General features: G+C 36.6%; 1 protein-coding gene across 1 annotated transcript in view; it reads left to right on the forward strand.

Moving 5' to 3' along the window:
• Positions 1-227: 227 nt before the first annotated feature.
• LOC145690124 (aquaporin AQPcic-like) overlaps positions 228-21,218 on the forward strand; it is a 104,090-nt gene continuing 83,099 nt past the window's right edge. Inside the window, exon 1 of the mRNA XM_081764708.1 lies at positions 228-397. The gene's annotated coding sequence lies outside the window, so the exon portion shown is untranslated. The remainder of the gene's footprint in view (positions 398-21,218) is intronic.

The following is a 21,218-nucleotide window of genomic DNA, read 5'->3' on the forward strand; positions in this document are numbered from 1 at the left end:
GTAATTTTTATTACCACATTACGTATTTCCTGGTATCATTGGCCGAATCCTGTGAATATACCGTCTATAACAGTGACACAAATGCCATTCGTATCTGTATCAAAGTGAAGAAGGGTTTTCCCTATCATTTTTTCCTTCCCCTCCCTCTCCTTCCTGTTCCATAGACTTTCTGAAAATTTAGTAAATATCCGCAAAGAAGTTTCTTCGAGGAACTGTCGAGATGTCGCCAGCATCGGCGAGTTGTTTTAGTAGGTTGAATTTGCTGCGCTTCCTGGCCATTCCCGCTGTTAGTACGAACACTCGTGTCGTGGAAGCGCGTTGTTGAACAGTGTTGATTTGGTGCTTCTCACCGAGAAAAAACATCTATATACAGAAACTTAACTTCAAAATTCAAAAGGTAAGTTTATTATTTATTTGTTCATTTCGTTTTTGTTTCGTATAGCTATATTTTCATCAAATATAGATACATTTTTTTCTTTCTTTACTGGACTTATTTTTATTTTAAAATTTAATATAATCATTGAAGAAAGATATACTAATTTATTTTAGAAAAATCACTTTCGTTAGAAAATGTAAATAAAAGCATTAAGACATCATTTTATAGGCTATAGTTGAAGAGGCCAATAAACTTGTTTTTATGTTTATTTATTGGATATATATATATACTATTGACAAATTAATGAGTAGTAAACAATATCCATGACAGTGGTACGCCTTTTTTTCATTTCTCCTCCGCAGTATTTTCCAAAATGTTGGTACTTTTATTATTGCTTTTTTAAACTTCTATTTTGAAATTAAATTTTAAAATTTGAGAAAGTAACTGTTGAATCAATTGGGTTTTTCTCTTTAAGGCATACCAAAACAAAACAAAACAAAAAAAAAAAAAATAATCATAAAACTAGAAATAAAACTTCTATCGATTATTTGAAATTTTTGCATATAATATGCATATAAACTATTAATTATTTTGTTTTAGATTTAATAAAATCAACCGGACATTATTAATTGTCAAACACTTAGCAGTTCAACATATTTCGAGAATAATCACGTGTTTCTATTTAGTTTATGAATGACTGTTTTCTTCTCGGTTCTGGCGAAAAATGATATTAAAATGCTCTCGCTAGCACAGTGGTGATGTGCTTACCTACGGTGCGAGGGGATCTTAGTTCGATTTCGGACTTAGTCCTTGGGATTTTTTTTTTACAACTTTACTTTCCTTTTAATTTCCCAGTTAATCAATCATTCAAAATCATTCAATCGTGTTTGCGATCAATCGTATCATCAGATTTGTTGATAACGCGCTACAGAACTGATTGGAAATCGAAACCAGAGTTTCTAGATTGATGATCGGATGCTTTAGTTATTACAAGGCGTAGCAGTGGGATGTTAAGTAAAATATTTACGTAATTTCAAAGGGGTTCCGCACTGTATTTCCCGTGGGGCCAGTCTACTTTGATCACCACTAAACAAACATGGAACGATGAATAAAATAGTAATAATAATAATAGACTAAATACAGTGTTCGAAGATTTATCAAATCCTAATGAACTACTTTTGGACATTAACATCGAGCGAGATAGGTAAATTTGATTCTTGCTTCGTAAGCGGATAGTTCAATGGTCGGATTCTGTCGCTGGCCAACCTGATTAATGTTCTTCAATGGTTTTCGTTCAGTCCCAACTTCAATAGTAAGGCTACTTTCATGAATTACTCTGACAAGGCAGGGTACCTCGGTGTAACACGCCGATTGTGATGAGATTGCACAGACATAAAGAACATCAAAAAAGAAGCGACACGTATTTTTTTTTATAGCGGCCAACAAGCGCATTGAAAGGGTTAAATAGGGGCATAAAAATGGGGTCAAAATGTGATTATATGGAATATAGCGAAAACGAGAAGAGATATCGGAAAAGTTTACATGTACGAAATAGTACCCATAGTCGAAGCAAGACAATAAGGCAGAAAACATCCATGAGAGAAAACCAGATCATCCGGAAATGGACCAATCATGTGTACAACATTGTCAAAATTTGTTACGGAAATAAGGGGAAAGGGTGGTAAGGAGCAGGAAGAAAGAAAAAACGAAAACAGAAAATACGTGTTTTTGCTCTGGGTGCATATGTTGCACGTATGCGAAACAGACGCAGATTCATCTCAATGCACGAAGATGAGAGAAAACGCTGGAAGGATGCAAACGCCGTTCGTATAGACAGCCATTGAGATAATACTGCACAGTGGGTTGCATATATCGCGCAATGAGAACAAAAATTCATAGCACAGTAGACTGTAATGGCAGCTGCTCCACATACGTAAGATAAACAGCAACAATAATATCAGTAACACGCATGAATATCAACATTACATAACTAAGGAAATACCCGTACAACATAACAGTAATAGTAACATTTTTGATTTGTGTTACTACTGCCTACACACAATTTCATTTCGAACATCCATGTCATCATTATTCCCATTACGCGATATATGCAACCCGCTGTGCAGTATTGTCTCGTTGGCTGCCTATACGAAGGGCGTTTGCATCCTTTCTGCGTGTTCTCTCATCTTCGTGCATTGAGGCGAATTTGTGTCTCTTTCACATACGGGCAACATATGCGCCCAAAGCAAAACCACTTATTTTCTGTTTTCGTTTCTTCTTTCTTCCTGCTCCTTACCATCTTTTTCCCTTATTTCCGTAACACATTTTGACAATGTTGTACGCATGATTGGTCCATTTCCGGATGTTCTGGTTTCTTCTCATGGGTGTTTCTGCCTTATTGCTTTGCTTCGACTATGGGTAGTATTTCGTACATTTAAACTTTTTCGATATCTCTTCTCGTTTTCGCTATATTCCACATAATCGCATTTTGACCCCATTTTTATGCCCCTATTTGACCCTTTCAATGCGCTTGTTGGCCGATATAAAAAAAATACGTATCGCTTCTTTTTTGATGTTCTTTATATCTGTGCAATCTCATCACAATCGGCGTGTTACACCGAGGTACCCTGCCTTGTGAGTTGAATTGTGACCACATTTCTGGTAATGGAGCAATATCATTTTCTGTACGCGAAGGAATTAAGTTGCAGAGCGTTCTGATTGCATACAGTTTTGGTTTTCAGTTTTAAATATACTAATGCAGTTAATAATTTTATATTAACTACTTTACTAAACTCCAAGTTTACGAAAGAAACAAAAGTTCTCTTGTGGCTATATGGTTGGCTTATTGTGCACATTTGGTGAGAGAGACCCGGGTTCGAGTCTCGCGGTGAGCTGTGGGTCCACGTCTCATATAGTCTCGATACAAAAAGGGACACTCAACTCTAAACCAGCCATTCCAAATCTATAAATGGTCAGTTTTTAGTAATAACATTATGGACTCAGAAGTGTGAGGTCGTGGGTTTGATTCCCAAATAGACGTGTTTTCTCGAATATTCTGGACCACTTTACTTCCACTTCTCATTGTATTCGGGCCTACAGGGCAGAAATATTGTATGGAGACCTATCTAGTTATTTCTCATGAGACAGAAAACATAGTTGGATGTTCATTAGAAATACCATTTTGAATTCGTCTGAAAATCTTCCAAATCATCATGGGTTTTCTTGTATAAGAACCAGCTATTTACTTTTATTTATGTTGAGAACAAACTTGATCGCGGATCTTCTTGATTCTATAATGTATCAAGTACGTAAAGTGTCAAATTAAATTTGATCAACTTTGAGATACTACTGTAGACATAAAATCATTGGCTTAATGGGGAACTAAACTGTGGTCTGCTTCTTACAACGTTGTTATTCCATATTGGTAGTACGTGAAAATGGTTTGTTTGAAAGAGTGGGATAAATTTATACTTTTACTATTTCTTCATTTATGGAGTGCGTTGCATTTTCCTTGTCCTCCTCCTAAAAGTCAACTTAATCGTGTGAGCTTCCCTGACACCTCTTCAGCTTTCTCTAGTTCCGGAATTCGCTGTTTTCCTTTAAAGATGAAAAACATTTCCCATTAGATTTTCCGCAAGTGAAATTCAGAAATTGTGCATTACACAAATCTATATCTATACTACTTTTTTCTCGTGTTCAATACCACAACATAGTAACAGGATTTGTGCTCACAGGCGAGTTTTAGGATGCAGGTAGCACTTTTGAGTATATTTGTTGGGAGGGAGAAACAATTTGTCGTTGATAATGATGCAATCAAACTCAAGGATGATATAATTGGTGGAACATTGGTAAATTAGTTGAAAAATGGAGGAGGTTATGCACCCAAGCCACTATGGCGATGTGCACCCGTGGTAGTTAGCTACATATTATATCGAGGAAATGGGAATGGTAAAATTATCAGTTCAGTAATATTGAGTTACATTAATATTACTTGTTGCACTCAAACCTTCGACCCTCTGAACAGGGTTGGTTAAGGTCCTGTTCAATTAAAAGTTACGTTTTACGTCTTAATAATAAATAGTTATGCACATTCATGTTCAGCATCATTATCCATTTTCTAATATATTTAGGTTGAAACAATAGAGATATAGCTGCAATTAAATCGTCACAATATGCTACTGTAGAAATTCACAAATATTAACACTCAGATCGAAATATCGTTTCAGGACTTATCCTATTTTGAAATATTGGGCCATGGTGGCTCAGTGGTAGAGCGTTCACCTCTGGTGCTTGGGGTCCCAGGTTCGATCCCAGCCCCCGCCAAGTGAACTTTGTGGTGGACAAACACCGTGTGCGTGGGTTTTCTCGGGGTTCTCCTGTTTCCTCCCACTTTCTTCCTTCCACCATATCACCTAACCGGCATAACTGTGGGATGTAAAGCGCAAGGATTTCCTATTCTGAAATACTCAAATTCAAACATTGCGCTTTTTAAGTTGCAATTAAATCTTTAATAATTATCGAGGCATTTCTCTTCTGTGAACATCCTATAAAATCCTTTCAAATATTCTGTTAGCAAGATTGACCCCATACGCAGATGTTATTGGAGATTATCAGTGCGGATTTAGACAAAATCGATCAACTATCGACCAAATATTTGCCATTCGCCAAATACTCGAAAAGAAGTGGGAATACAATACCCCGGTACATCAACTATTTATTGATTTTAGAAAGGCTTACGACTCGGTTAGGAGAGAAACATTATACAACGTTCTTACAGAACTTGGAATACCGAGAAAGCTAATTAGATTAATTAAGATATGTTTAAGTGAATCCCAAAGTAAAGTCTGGGAAGGAAAATTTTTGTCCACGAGCTTCCACGTCGAAAATGGCCTGAAACAAGGAGATGCGTTGTCGCCATTATTATTTAACTTTGTGCTGGAATACGCCATAAGGAAAATCAAAGATAGCAACCAGGGCCTAGAGTTGAACGGCATTTACCAGGTTATGGCATATGCTGATGATGTAAATTTAATAGGGGATGATAGGAGAACAGTAGAAATAAGTGCAGAGATCTTATTAAACGCTTACAGGGACATGGGTTTAGAAGTAAATGCAGAGAAAACTAAATACATGGAAGTGCGTCGGGACCGTAATACGGCAAATTGTGGAGGCGTTAAAATATTAAATAATGCTTTTGATAAAGTGGATACTTTCAAATATTTAGGATCAATATTAACAGACGAAAATCATATTCACGAAGAAATTAAATGTCGACTAAAAGCAGGGAATTCGTGTTACTATTCGGTTCAAAATCTCTTGTCGTCGCGAATTCTGTCGAGGAACTTGAAGCTTAAAATATATAAGACGATAATCATGCCTGTTGTTCTGTATGGTTGTGAAACATGGTCGCTTACTCTGAGGGAAGAACATAGACTGAAAGTATTTGAGAACAGGATCCTGAGAAAAATATTCGGACCCAAGAGGAACGAGAATGGGGAATGGCGGAAGCTTCATAACGAGGAACTACATAGTTTATACGGTTTACCCAACATTGTTAGGGTCGTCAAGTCTAGGAGGCTTAGGTGGGCAGGTCATGTAGCTAGAATGGAAGAAGGTAGAAACGCTTACAATGTCTTGACTGGTAGACCCATAGGAAAACGACCATTAGGAAGACCTAGGCGCAGATTGGAGGACAATATTAAGATGGATCTCGCAGAGATAGGAATACAAAGTAGAAACTGGATGCAATTAGCTAAGGATAGAAGTCAGTGGAGAGCTTTTGTGAACGCGGCACTGAACCTCCGGGTTCCATAGGCCATAGAGTTAGTTAGTTAGTTAGTTAGTTAATTAAATCTTTAAAATTAAATCTTTCAGTTTTACGTCCCACGAATATGCCGACTAGGCTAAACGAGACGGTGATGATGAGAAATTGATGTGAACTCAATGCAATGGTGGAATGAGAAAAGTGAGTGGAAACGGGAGAACCCCGAGAAAACACACGAACACGGTGTTTGTCCACCACAAAGCCCAGTTGGAGCGAGCTGGGATCGAACGCAGCAGAGGTGAATGCTCTATCACCGAGCCACCGTGCCCCCTGCAATTAAATCATCACAATAGTTTTATATCTGTAAATTATTTGACATTGTCACTGTGTATGTACAGTCTTGGTCAAAGTACCATGGCCACCCACCTTGCTTTAAAAGGTCATATTCCTACCACAGTATGCAGGAACTTTTGGCTCAAAATCAAGATCGCAGTTGGCCAAAGAAGACCCACACTTGATTCATTTAATTTCAGCTTTGTGTAAGATTATAGAGCTTTTCAACGAGAGGTGGGTGCTTAAGTATAAATAGCACCCGCAACCCTCCGGCGCGGGGTGCACGAACTCCCTGGGGGGGCGCAAAATATATAGAAAGTAAGGGAGCATAACTAAGGGTTGCTGGGAGACGCTGAAACTTCGTTACGCCACTGGGTGGGTGGCTACTTTTTTTTTAACAAGACTAAACATTTGAATTTCCTATTAATTGTTAAGTGCAATATTTTGCAGATTACTTCCAAAATTATAATTTCATAAGTTTACATAAAAAAACCTTATTTCTCGTATCGGCTCCTCTCATGAGCAACACTAGTCGCAATTCAAAAAAGAAAAAAAAATCAGTATCTGAAATTCTGGTTACCAGCGGGAATTGAACCCTGAATAAGCCCGAATTGAAAGCCACTTAAATCATTCGGCTCCAGATATCTCTTGGGATAACAATTATCAAGTTTAAAAAAAAAAAAGAAAAAAGAAAAAGAAAGAAAAATGCTAAATAATAGCTGTAAAACTTGTTATTTCTTGTTTGTAGATACTTGTGTGTGATAATTGCTAACACCTAATTAAGAATAACACGTGGAAAAGGGGAAAATTCTGTTTTAAGTACTACGTATTTACCTATCCGAAATAATCTGCTTTAAATAACTGTTAAAATGTGTCAGTAAACTTTCGCTGATCGTCCCCGGATCTTAACAATTTCTCCTTTGACACCATTGGCATTTGTGTCAGAATGCGATGAAGTCTCAATCAATTGAAATTAAATGTAGGCTAGTCTTAGAATTTAAAATACAATGGTTATGTTTGGAACACAGTGGTAGTATGCTTACCTCTGGAGCGAGGTCTTCCTGGTTCTATGCCGGCGCATGTCAGTTTCAGGTAAACAACATTCATGTGATCCGTGAGTTTTCACAAGGTTATGTAGTTTCCTTCTCTAATCTCATTAATCCCTTTCATTAGACTTCCGATACTCATGCATAACATAGTTTGGCAGTCTTATAAAACGACTATGGTCTGTCTGTCGTCGACAGCTAAGAGATCTCAAGAAGCGGTTTTTTGGAATCTGTTCTGCGTTCCAAAATATTCTGCCATTATTGGCAGGTCACTTGCAGCAAAAGAGAAGCTTCCATGCTCCACGGTCTTCGTCTTTATGTACAATTTTTCCGTTTTGATACTGTTCATCAATTGTATAGCCTTCTTCGCCCCCCTACCTCTCTTTCCTGCCACCATTAGGGATGCGCACGAAACAAGATTTGTGGCTGTCTCGTCTCGAAAATGTGCTGTAAAAGCGATGTCTCGACTCGAAAAGTGTATATTTCTCTATTCGAAGAGCCGTGTCTCAACTCGGATTTTGCCAGGAAAATCCTGTCTCGACTCGTCTCGTGCGCATCCCTAGCCACCATACCGTCTAGCAGGTCCCTCGTGATACAGTTTTTTCTTATCCAATGTCCCCTTCCTCTTCTTAATAATATCTAAAACTATTCTTTTCTCCCCCACCATTTCTAACATCCTCTCATTAGTTTTCCGCTCAACTAATTCTCTCCATTCTTCTCCACACCTACATTTCGAAAGCTTCCAGTCGTTTTTCCATCATTTTTGTGTAATGTCCATGTTTCTGCCTCACACGAAGCATTTTATGAATTTTTCTTTTCTTAGTTCTTTATTCAAAGTCCCACAAGACAGACATTTTTTTTAACCTCCTAAAGGTTTCATCTTTTTGGGAACCATCTATTCAAAATCAGAAGTGGTACAAATTGACCGTTTCCGGTTTCAGTGTTAATTGCCATAGAACTAAAACGAGAAAAGATAGTGACTACTGGCGCAAATCCCGGGGGAATGAGGGGACATGTCTAGTGTTGTAAAAAAACGGTTTTTTTTCTGTGAAGTTTTTTTTTCAATAAAAAACATCGTTCTTTTTCATGTTTTTTTCAAATGTCTGTTTTTTTTCTGGCAACTATTATTTATTGATTTACGTTGCAGATTATTGAAATAATCAACAGAACTTGAGTCGAAGCCCTCGTAACTTACAAATCTTTTGTTTCTTTGTACCTATATACTAGCAAAATTGTGTGATTACTCCTTTCGGCCCGAGGTCATTTTTGGGGTTTTCCTACATTTCCAGTTAGTGACTTATTGCTCAAAAACCATTCATTCGATTGGTATTGTTAAGGCCTTGTTTTTTAGAAAATGGATGTGACTATTTTTTGGTGTAAGTTGCATTACAGTGTTGCCAATGGGTGGGAAATTATTGAGGGAAATGTAGGGGTGAAAATTTACAAAAATATCCCTAACCGAATTTTATTATTTTTTTTTTTTTGTATCTAGTACCACTCCTGCTATATGGGTTCAAATCACCTAAAATAATCTTTGGTGTGTTGACAAGGTACAGTGAAATCCTGAAGTCGCTGGCTTCCATCCAAAGAGGGAAAGAAAAAATTCTGTCATACACATGAAATTTTGACACTTTTTACGCCTCACAAGCAAAAATCAAATATGCCGGGGCTACAGCTTCTCTAATTGTCCTATTGAAACTGTTTATGGTGCGTTTTGTAGGGCAAAGAGAAAGCTTTCAGGTAGTGGTACGTTTGTTTCAATGTAGCCAGTAAGAGGGTAATAATAGAGGGGAAAAGGGAAATTTTCCGAATTTTTTACGTGAAAGCGGGAATTAATTGTTTTGGCTGGAAATACTGCCATCAGACAGACGAAAACTATCTGAAAATAAACCTTAGTACTCCAAGAATATATTCTACAAGTATCATGGCGATATATAACAAAGTAAGCAAGAAATTAAAAAAAAATCTCATTCTACCTCAGAAATTCACCATTTTCTTACCATTTACAGAACATGGTTTATTATAAACCTCAACTGTAGTTTCCCTAATTATTCTAGTGAAACTTTTTATGGTACGCTGTGTAGGCTAAGGATGAGGCTGTTAGACATTGTTACATTTTTTCGAATGTAGCCAACAAGAAGGAAATAATAGAAATAAAAAGGGATTTTTTTTCAGAATTTGCTCCTAAATTCTGGAATTAAAATTTTCTGTAGCTGGTAACACTGCTACCAGACAGACGTAAACTATCTTAAATTAAACATTGCTACACCACTACTATATCCTACAAGTATTATGACGATATTTAAGGAACAAAACTTCTAATTACCAAAAATATATTACGGTAAACAGAAAAGTAGGGAAAAACTAGAAAATCAAGGGTTAGAATCTAAATACGAATTTTTCGTGTGTTCCCTAATTACCCCATTGTAACGATCTGTACTTGCGTTTGTTACGTAAGGACAAATGTTTGATTGGCGTAAGTTGACTTGCACTCGGACGTATAGGTACGGATTTATAAACAAAAATTTCTAATTTTTTGCCCAAATTTTAGGAAAATAAAATTTCCCTAATTAGCATCACTGCGCGCAGGCCCGTCTAATTGATGTCAACAGTTAGGTATTCATCCGAGGTATCTACCTAGCAAGTCTTAAGGATGTCTTTCTACTACGAAGGAAGCTACAAGGAAAAAAGAAGTAAAGGAAATACGAAATCAGAAAATTCTCGAATTTTTGACTGGGGTGAAATTTGAGAAGGAAATTCGACACCAGAAGAAAAAAATTAATATGATAAACTATAGTTTAACCATATTTTGAAAGAATAATATCCCGATATCTTAATTAGTGTCCACACAGGAGTGGATTAAACAAATGACACACCCGTGTGTGCCACTTTGGCCACCTGGGCCACCGAGTATACATTTGATTACATTTTTTGACTACTAATTCGTGTTTTTGTTGTAGTTATAGTCTCGACTAATAATAATATCGTTGTTGCAAACAATAACTTTATAAGGAAAATTTTTTCTCTTTTTTTACATCTTAGTTCCAGCACTGTTGGTGAGAAATGAAGGGTGTTTCAAAATGAATTTTGGGGTTTTAAGTCTTCGTAGTACAGTACTTATTACATTTTACGTATAATTATAAGCAATGCGTCAAGTAAAAGGGCACCTCAAACAGTCTTTGCTACAATTGTTCAATGTGAGATTCATTCGTCACACGGCACACATCTAGTCGATAGGCGAGAAAGGCCCATAAACTTTCCGCCATATGGCACAAAACACATTCAATTTAGGGGACTCTCGTTTCAAGTGTACCATCTCCTGAGGATTAGCTGACGGCCAGATACAAACATTATCAGTGTTCACATTAGCTCTTAGGTGAAATGTCGATTTATCACTGAAGACGACACGATCCAGAAAATCTTCATTGTTATGCAGCAATATTTCACTTGCGAAATTGGCACTTAAACCGTAGTCTGTAGGCTTTAGACCTGTAGCAATTGCAAACGATAAGGACGTAGTTGCAAGCGTCTCCTTAATATTCTTCACACAGACCGTTGCACTGTACAGATTCAGTCTTTATTAAAGCACAAAAAAAAACTTTCTATTCTCTAGTCTACATTTTTGCTGCTTGCTCTTTCTAACGGCAGGCAGAAGAAACAATGCACGTACATGCGTGAGTACAAAACTGTTTGAGTTGCTCTTTCATTTGGTATAATATTTATAATTGTAAGTTAATTGTAATAGATACTACAAAGTTTCAAAACCCTAATATTAATTTTGAAACACCCTGCATTACTTCAAATTGTGTCATCCTATATTCATGTCTTGTATATACATATCATCAGGGCTGGCCCTAGGCATTTTGTCGCCCCGTGCAATGGCATAATTTGCCGCCTCCCACTTCTATAGAAAGAACAAATCTTAAAAGTCATGATTTTAATTATGCTACTCCAGCAAGAAGGGGAGGGTAAGTGCAGTTGCACTCAGAAAGGCTTAAATACTTACTAAAAATGCAATCCCATTGTGTCTGTTTTTTTCTTTAAATATTAATCTATTATGTTAGTGAAAGATAAAGCAAACACACCTGCAGAAGAAAGATGGTAATCCTTTTTATAGAATTCACTATCGAGCTTCAATCTCAATGTATCAGTTTGCAATTCCAGTGCAACTAGCTCTTTTATCTTTATTTCTTGATTTCTCTTCAATATCTGTTAACATTTTTTAAAGAACTTGTTTCTATCTTCAATGATAAGGAACTTGTTTCTGACAAAAACACGACTAGTTTTCATATCAAAACTGTGATAACTTACTAAATGGAACAGATATTCACTACTATTCGAGAATTGAATTCTTGCATTTGGCAACAATCAAGCAATTTGTGCTCGAATTTATTCGACTATTTGCTTTAGCATTGTCCATGTGGCCTTAAACTAATGCAACCTAAACATAATTTATGAATGTAGTATTCAAATAGAAGGTCAGCTTAGTAAATGTAACTACCATCATCATGAAGTCTGTTTCCAACAAGAAATATTTAATTTAAATAATATACTTATGACAGATTTTGCCGGACCATCCAAACTTGCCGCTCCACGCAAATGCACGTGTTGGATATATGGTAGAGCCGGCTCTGCATATCATATATATCTTGTCGACAAATTATTTATATATGACATTTAGACAAATTATTTATATATGACATCTGCCTTAGGCAAATTAGTATGTTTTTATCTTTAGACAAGTTATTTGAATTTTATACTGTTCGCAGGGGTGCCCACAAGGGGGACTATGACGCAAACTGCGTCATTGAAATATTTGGGGGGGCTAAATCTATATAAATATGTTTGAGGGGGTGTAAAAATTAATCGAAAAGATTTTTTTTCATGGAAGAACACCTACGGATAGACAATTCAGGGGGGTGCGTCATGGACCTGAGGGGGGGTGGGCACCACTGCTATTCGTGACATTATTTTCGTACTTATTAAAGGCCTGCTTTCACGAAAAAACAAAATTTCATTTCTACTTTTATTTCTTAGTTGATATTGATGAAAACTGCTGAAACCCGAATTGTTAATAGGTATGGTATTCATGTAAATTGTAAAATATTTGTAGCGTATCAGTATCTAGCATTTAATTTATGTTGCATTTTACGGTGATTATACCTACATACAAATATTTAATACTTAAATAGACGTAAGATGCATTACAAATGACTAGGGCCCGGATAATTATGTACTAAAAACAATGAAAATATGTACATATATATGTACATAAAATCTCAATAATATGTAATAAAACCCTTCCAAAAGAGCAAAATATGTAAAATGAAAATACCAGCATTTTCTATTACGTTTTCTACATTTGATGTGGTAAATACAATATTTATTCAATTACAATGTTTACTACCTGTTACTTTTCCAGCATGATCTCCGCAACACTAAGAAACAGAATGAGTTTCAAATTTTCAGTCAGAAAACTTATCTTGTTATCGCGTATAAAAGTTTCTATGCAGTAAATGGTCGTTTCACTTCACACAAAGTCTTGCTGCATATTTATACTTTCAGAAATCATCCTAAGGTCGTTCAACTATACATTACGGGAGAATTCTAGGACACTGGCCCGCCTACCTGTACAACAGATAGTATCCTACCATAACATAGCCTAAGAATGATTTCAGAACCTACCGCCTGCAGAACATAGTTATACAGAACTTCCCTTACTAACAAACCTCTCTAATCTCTAATTAATCTTAATTAACCTTATTTAGGAAGGAATTTTTACGAAAACTTTGTTTATGCCATTGTACATCTAATGAGCGTCCAGCGTTATAGAACCTTCCCGTACATTACACACTCAAAACATTTTAGTAAAAAATATCGTGAAGAACAAAACATTCTCAATTAATCTTTTCACTATTTCAACAGTCGATCTCCGTAACAGTAAGGAACGAAAATGTGTTTCAAATTTTCAAACACAAAATCTTTCCTGGTATCACGCAACAGAGCTTTTTATTGACTGAACGATCGTTCAACATTACACGAATTAATTGGTGCATACTTAAACTTGCACAAATTAGAAGGTGCGTGTTCAATAGCCACGACATGCATTTAGCTTCACTTAACACTCCACTAATAGCATAAATTGTCTTATAGCCTAGATTTTTCTCCAAAACGAAAGCTATCTTCTTATTCAATGCATCCCCAACCGGTCCTTTCACACCTACCAGAGAAGCAACTGTTGAGCGAACAATTTCAAGATTGTCTGAAAGGGTAGATGATGATCTCTCCAAGGATTAAATAGTACTACTGAGACATGAAAAATTGCTCTGAATGTAGGAAATATCATGCTTCAACTTCCCGTCATCAAACATTTGTTTCGCTATTTCTATGGAAGATGCATCTTCAGAATCAAAATGTAACACTTGTTTCACTGCATCAAAGTTCGTAACATAGTAACACACAGCATCAATCTAGCTTCCCCACCTCGTTAGTACCGGCTGAGGAGGAAGAGGTAGTTCAGGGAACAGTTCTTTAAATTTCTCAACTCTGCTGGGAGAATTCAAAAATACCTTCTTTGTATTTGAAATTAATGCATCCACTTGTGAAAATCTAGAACGAACAAATTTTGCAACACGATGAAATGAGTGGGCAAGACAAATTAGATTTAACAGCTTCGGATACAATACTTGCAAAGCTTCTGCAGCTTTGCACATGTACGGAGATGCATCAGTCACTAGAAGGAAGACATTGTTATGCTTGATACCATCAGGCCACAAAAGTCCCATAGCATCATTAAAGAGTTTTGCAATGGCTTGATGGTTGCATCGCGGCAACAAATCACTAGTTAACAGGATAGGCTAGCTGACTTCATTATCTTTCAACAAACCTATTACAACATTACCAACATGTCGCCCCTCTACATCAGTTGTTTCGTCAGTTGACACCCAAATAGGACCATCATCGCTTTCCCCACGAATCGAGTTCATTGTTTCCAAATATAAATCAGGCATGTAATGCTTTCTGATTGTAGATTCATCTGGAACTGTTTCGTGTGTGTATTGTTGCAGAAATTCACGAAGTAATTGTTTAGTTTCCAAATAGGGGTATCAACACATACCTTAGCACGGCACAGATCACTTGAAAACTGAGACTTCCGTGGCCCTGCACTACTTTGAGCTTGAGATTAAGTTACTAGCAACTGCTTTTGTGGTTTAGGTTTTGAAGCTCGGGTCTGATGCCGTGATGTGGATATGTGTTACACAACTTGGGAATGTTGAGCGCATGAGACACCCTTCTCACAAACCTGGCAATAAAGCACTTTTCCATCTGTGGAAAAATGCTCAAACTCTTCCGTGAAATGCTTAAATCTTATTGACAACGGGGTTTTGTCCTTTGGCATCTTGGAAACAGGATTTGCTGACAGCACAGGATATTAAATATTCAATAAAATAGCTCACACTTTCCCTACGGCATGCGTTGTGGCAGCAGGCGCTTTCAGTTTTGTAAATCAAGAGTTCAGCCTTACCAATTGCGTGAATGCAAACTTCCGCATCTGATTTAATATTTTTCGCCGAAGGAAAATATTAGTGGGGCGAGTTTGCGACAAAAACACGATAGGCAATCGTAAAGCCGCGTCGCGATAGTAATTCGATTGAATTATTAATCTCACGTAAGGATGTGAGCGCTACTACCGCGACCGAGAGTGTACGATTGCTAATCAAATCAGGTTGTTTCCAACTCTCTCTACCAATCCGCCAAACTACGCTTCAATACTATTTTAAAAGGGTGAAACGCAGTGAAACAATAAATAAGTAAATAAATAAATAAAAATTAAAAATAAAGCAAGCACTTTAAATTCAAAGAGAGGTGAGTGTTTTCTTCTTTTCAAAGTCTATTGTTGAACAGTTTTTGTACAAAAAATCCCTATAAAACATAAAAATACCATGAAATATGTAAAATTATGTGCTCATGAGTAAAATATGTAATTATATGTACATAAATGTAAAATATGTAAATATATGTACTTTTAAATGGGTGTTTTTAGGCACTATGGGTCAAAAATGACATTATTACCCTGATTTGGTATAAAAATATAACCCCTACAAAAATATGTAATTAAATAATTATCCGGGCCCTACAAATGACTATTTGAAAAAAAACGAAATTTAGAAAAAAAACGAGAGACGATGTTTTTTTTTCTAAAAAAACGTACATTTCTGAAAAAATACGAACGGTTTTTTTTCTATTTACAACACTAGACATGTCCCCTTCAATCTTGGAACTGGGGGACTGTCCTCCCCAATAATCCGATTTGAAATGTGTTATTTTGAAAAAAAAATGTGATGACTTGTGTCCGATTGCCACAAAGGAAAGTGAGATGAAATTGATGTCCCCCCAGAATAAGACTCGAATCTGTCTGCCTCCCAATGTTGAAGACAACTCTGCTCCCTGATCCTCCACAGGATTGGTTTTCAACTTCATAAATATTTTGAACAACGCTTTTAAAAAATGAGAACGGTCTTAAACCATCCCCCCCCCCCAATGCTGAAGACAGATTTGCATCGCTGGTGTAAGCCTAGTAATCGAAGACTCCACAAAAGGAAATAGATATTATGCCCCAAGTTTATCCAACTTCACACGTATTTCTGTTTATTATTATTATTATTATTATTATTATTATTATTATTATTATTATTATTATTATTATTATTATTATTATTATTATTATTATTATTATTATTATTATTATTATTTATTTGTTATATTGAAATCACCCTTGTCAATAGAATCAAAGCCAAAAGCATATTTAACATAGAAGAGTATCATCTGACCTAAGGCTATTCCCGGAAAATAAATCCTTTTTTTTATCACTTGGTTATATCAAACATGGTTTATACTGTAGTAATAGTCAAACATGAAACCGTTCACATCTGGGAATCGAACCCAGAAATCCACGAACAGGAAGCAAGCGCGGTATAAACAATACCCGGATGCACAACAGATTTCAGATTGTGTACAACTGAAAATTTAAAAGAAAGAAGTGTAGATGTAATATTTAACACATGCACGTTACTACATACGTGCATCACAGTTATCCATTAAAATTCTGTAGGTATAGAACTTACAAAGACCTATCATTCTCACAGTCATTACCTAATTTAATTGACTTCCTGGCACGCCATATGCGTGTAACGTACGTTCCAGCATGTGCGTGTGAGCGTGTGTGTATGTATGTATATGCGTACAGTGTCCATGTGACAAACCAGCATACAGAAGCTTTTGTTTCATAATGTGAGTAATTAAGAAAGAATAAAAAGAACAAAACCCTTTATTTTCTGACAAAAGGATTCATGAGAAATGTAACTGTTCAGTGAAGTTTATATTTCCCAACGTTCACACAGTGAAATATTTTTTTTCTGAATTGAGGAGTCTGCGTCCGATGTTTGGTTGAATGATTAACATGTTTGCCTTTTCTGTTTGTTGTTTCGACTTTGATTCTCGATGAGGACACATGGTTTCTCGTTTTAACATCATCATTATTGACTTGCTCATGTGGTTCGGATTCCACGTTAATCAGTAGGTCCACGTCTCATATAGCCTCGCTGCTGAACGGGACGTAAAACTCAAAATCAATCAATCAATTAATTATTGACTTGCCACAAATTAGGAAGCTTCCATACACAATGGTGCTTCTATATGTCTCTTTTTGCCCCGAGTCACCTGCCCTTCCTTGTCTACCCTCCATCTGGGTTGCCCATCACTCTCCCCAAGATCTATGAAAGAGATCAGGGTGGCTCTGCTGTAGAGCAGCGTTTCCCAACCGATGTGCCGCGGCACACTGGTGTGCCGTGAATGGGCCGCTGGTGTGCCGCGAGGAATCGAAACAAAGTTATTAATTTTATAGCAATCAAATTGCAAAACGTAGGAAAAATATATATTTGTATTTCACATTACTATGAACCTCTACTATGCATCTACAATTTTAAGTTTCATACCGGGTTACTGTTCTGTACATTTCTAATGTTAAAAAAAAGTATTTGTTATCATTGTTATGACCATTATTACTTCTTTATTGTTGCAGACTATTTCATAACTTGAAAATTTAAAATATCATTCAATCCTTTCGACAAATTACCTACATTTGTGTTTTAAAAGTAAGAGATTTGTTTGTTCGTTCGTTATTTAGCGATCTTTCTTCTTATTAAAAGGTTGGATACAGTTTTTAAAAAGAAAGCGTATTTTTAAAAACCTGAGTCCAATATTTCATTGCAATTGTTTTCTATTTTTAAATTAGAATGAAAAATAAACATAATGACTTACCACGGGGAAAATCCAGTGATAGAGCTTTCTTCTCTGTGAGAAGGAGATCAATAATCACAGAAAAATACCACTGTGTTTTATATTTACAAATAATAATATCTATAAGTGTGCCGCGATAATCCAAGTAACACCCGTAGTGTGCCGCAAGTTGAAAACGGTTGGGAAACGCTGTTGTAGAGCGTTTACCTCTGGTGCTAGGGCTCTCAGGCTCATGTAAGTTTTTCGTGGACAATGTCGCATTCGTGGGTTTTCAAGAGATTCTTCCATTTTCTCACATTTTCATTCCACCAAAAGGGCATGTCCGTAGCAAATTAAACTAGAAACTAGAAATCAGTTCATTGTATTACTTTGTTATATTATACACATAGTTTCATTTCAAAAAACAGTCCACGTTACTCACTAAGAGTGTGAGGTTAAATAACAATCTTGATTGATTTTTATCGGTCACACTTCTGATTTACTCGATTGTTTTCTGGTACGTGGGGTCCCTGTTCCGATCTCCGATCAAGTAAGTTTGTAGTAGACAAATCATGTGAGTGGGTTTTCTCGGGATATTCCCGTTTCCTCCCACTTTCTCATTCCAGAAATTCTTCCATCGTCATTCGCGTGCTTTAACCATCGTGTCCTTAGCCTGAAAGGCATAACTGTGGGACGTTAAACTAAATATTTCATTTCCCCATTGTTTTCAGTGTTGTAATCTATCAATCCTTACGCTGGGTTTACCCGATCGCGTGCAATAACATAGTTTATCTGTCAGTGGTGTGTACAGAAATCTATTTTCGGAGTAAATTTTAACTAAAACCTGTTTAAAATTAGGTGGAGTCACCTTTAGGGTTTTAATATGTGTGATATATTGTATCTGACTCCGAAACAGTGGCGTCTGGTAGCCAGTCGCGAACTTAGCTATTCAAGCAGTGACGGCGGTGCTGGGGAGGCCAGGAAGATAATTACCTCCTTCATTGGGTAATTATCTGACTGCTCCCAACTGTCCTCCAGGCATGTTGTAGTACGATAAACATCAAGTAATATACTGTAAAACTATTATCTTCTGTATACACAAGATAGATAAATAAAAATAATAATTGTCCCCCCCCCCAAAAAAAATATTTGAACCTTCACTTTTCCCTCTCCCTCAGAAATTAATGTAAATCTCGTCACTGCATTGAAGTGTACCGTAAGGTAACAAGAAAGTTGAAAGTGTATCGTGAAGGTGACGTCTCGTTTCAGAAAATGTATATTTCCATTGGAAGAGCTCTGGCTCCTCCCGTCTCGTCTCGCTTCATGAAATTTCTGTTCCGTCTCGTAGGGAACCCAACTGAAACTTACCTTGTATTTTTTTTTTCTGAGCACATATTCTCATTTGTAAATTACTGTCTGCAAATCCGTAAAAATATAATATTCGCATATTCTTATATTTTTTTAATCATTCAATTAGATCTATCATCAGTTTCCTTTAGCGCATAGAGCATAACTGTGAAAATATATTTCATTTCTGTGGTCAGCTAAACTGTGAAGCAACTTCATAACATGAATCCATGAAGAATATTGTAAGGCTATTCGATTGTAAGTCTGTTTATTTACTTTGTTCTCTATACAGATGCCGCTGCCTTATAATTTTCCTCAAAGATTTGTGTTACGAGGCAGTTTCACAGTTTAGTTGCTGGTAGAAACCAAATAAAATGAAACTTTTAGTTTCATTTCCTATACGTTATCCTCTATACGTTCAAGGAAATTGATGAGGAATGCAAATTAATTATGAAATAGTTGGTATAATAGATAGAGACGAAGGGGAGGAGGCGAGAAACAGGAAAACCCAGAAAATATTCAACAAACACAATGTTGTCCATCACGAACACTCACGATCTGATATTCAATCCAATACCTTTGTAGCATCACAGTGATAGCCGCGTGAAGAATACAAAGAAACTTAATCTACAAACCTTTACAAGAAATGCGTACAAATCGGAAAATGTTAGCTGAAAGACCTGTAGGGTTAATGTTTAAGATTTAAGGTTATCATATCTCATTAACCGTTAGTGTGTATTATCCTCTTACTAATGTCATAATGAAAGGCTTTATATGTGACCAGTGGCGTATTTATGAGTTTGTTTCGGGGGGGTCTTTGCTAACTTTCGGGGGGATTTGCCTGAAAATGTGAAAATTCTGCAAGATATTTCATACACTTTACTATAGTAAGTAAGATTTCGGGGGGCTTAAGCCCGGAAGCCCACCCTTAATACGCCACTGTATGTGACGTATCTTTGAGCCTGGTATTGCTGGTAACGAATGACATTTTTAGTTAGTTTAAATTAGTTTTTGTCTATTTTCTCGAAAACTACGCATGAGGATGTGTCCCCACGCTCGTCATTATGCTCAGCTCATAATGGTCCCGCTAGCGTAGTTGCTGATTCTCTCGTCTTTGGTGCGAGTGGTACCGGGTTCGATTCCCGGTGGGGACCCTCGGTCGATAAAATGTAAAAACTGTTTTCAGATTAGCCAGTCTGAGTGAGGTTTTTGTGGGTTTTCCTCATTCACCAGGCAAATGTCGGGATGGTGTCTAACATTAGGTCCCAGGCCGCTTTCTTTCTTCCATTTCCTCTGATAGTGTGCTCGCCGAGGGACGTCATCCCCCATATGTGTGACGGGCTAACATGGTCATAGATGCCGAAAGCCCAGAAATCTAAATCCTAATCCTAATCCATTGATAGATGTTTCTTATATTTAGACTTTTATATATATATATATATATATATATATATATATATATATATATATATATATATATATATATATATATATATATATATATATATATATTTGCTAATACAATTGTAGAATTTTCGTTGATTAAGCTGCCTTGAGGTGGTTTAGTCAGCATATATGCAATTTTCGGTTAAAGCTTATGTGATTCAGACCCCGCATTAAGCGTAGAATCACACCTCATACAGCTTCGGTGTTGAAAAGGGGCGTTAAACTCCAAATCACTCGATTAATCATTAATTGACTGTTGAGGTTTTAATGACACTGTCAGCAATGAAACCATTTGTCTCCGTCACTGTATAGGTCTGTTGAGTTACCTACAAAACAATAGTTAAGTCTATCTCATCTCGAAAAATGTTGTCGAGCTTGGAAAGTGTATCTGTTTCTGTTACCAGAGTTCTGTCTCTCTCGCCATGTAAATGTCTCGTTTCGTCAGCAATTCTATAGATCAATTATGTAACACTGGTTTTTAGCATCAGTTGGTTCTAAAATAGCCACTTAGCTAGATTTTAGGAGCGTACTACTCCTTTGGACTATTGAGAAAATACTTGGAAACAGAGATCTGTACGGGCTCGGGCTGAGCCCGCAGAAATCTTAAACTACGTGAATGAAAAGGCAA

This window comes from Thermobia domestica, chromosome 7, assembly GCF_964235325.1.
Source record: "Thermobia domestica chromosome 7, izTheDome1.hap1.1, whole genome shotgun sequence".
Classification (NCBI taxonomy): Eukaryota; Metazoa; Arthropoda; class Insecta; order Zygentoma; family Lepismatidae; genus Thermobia; species Thermobia domestica.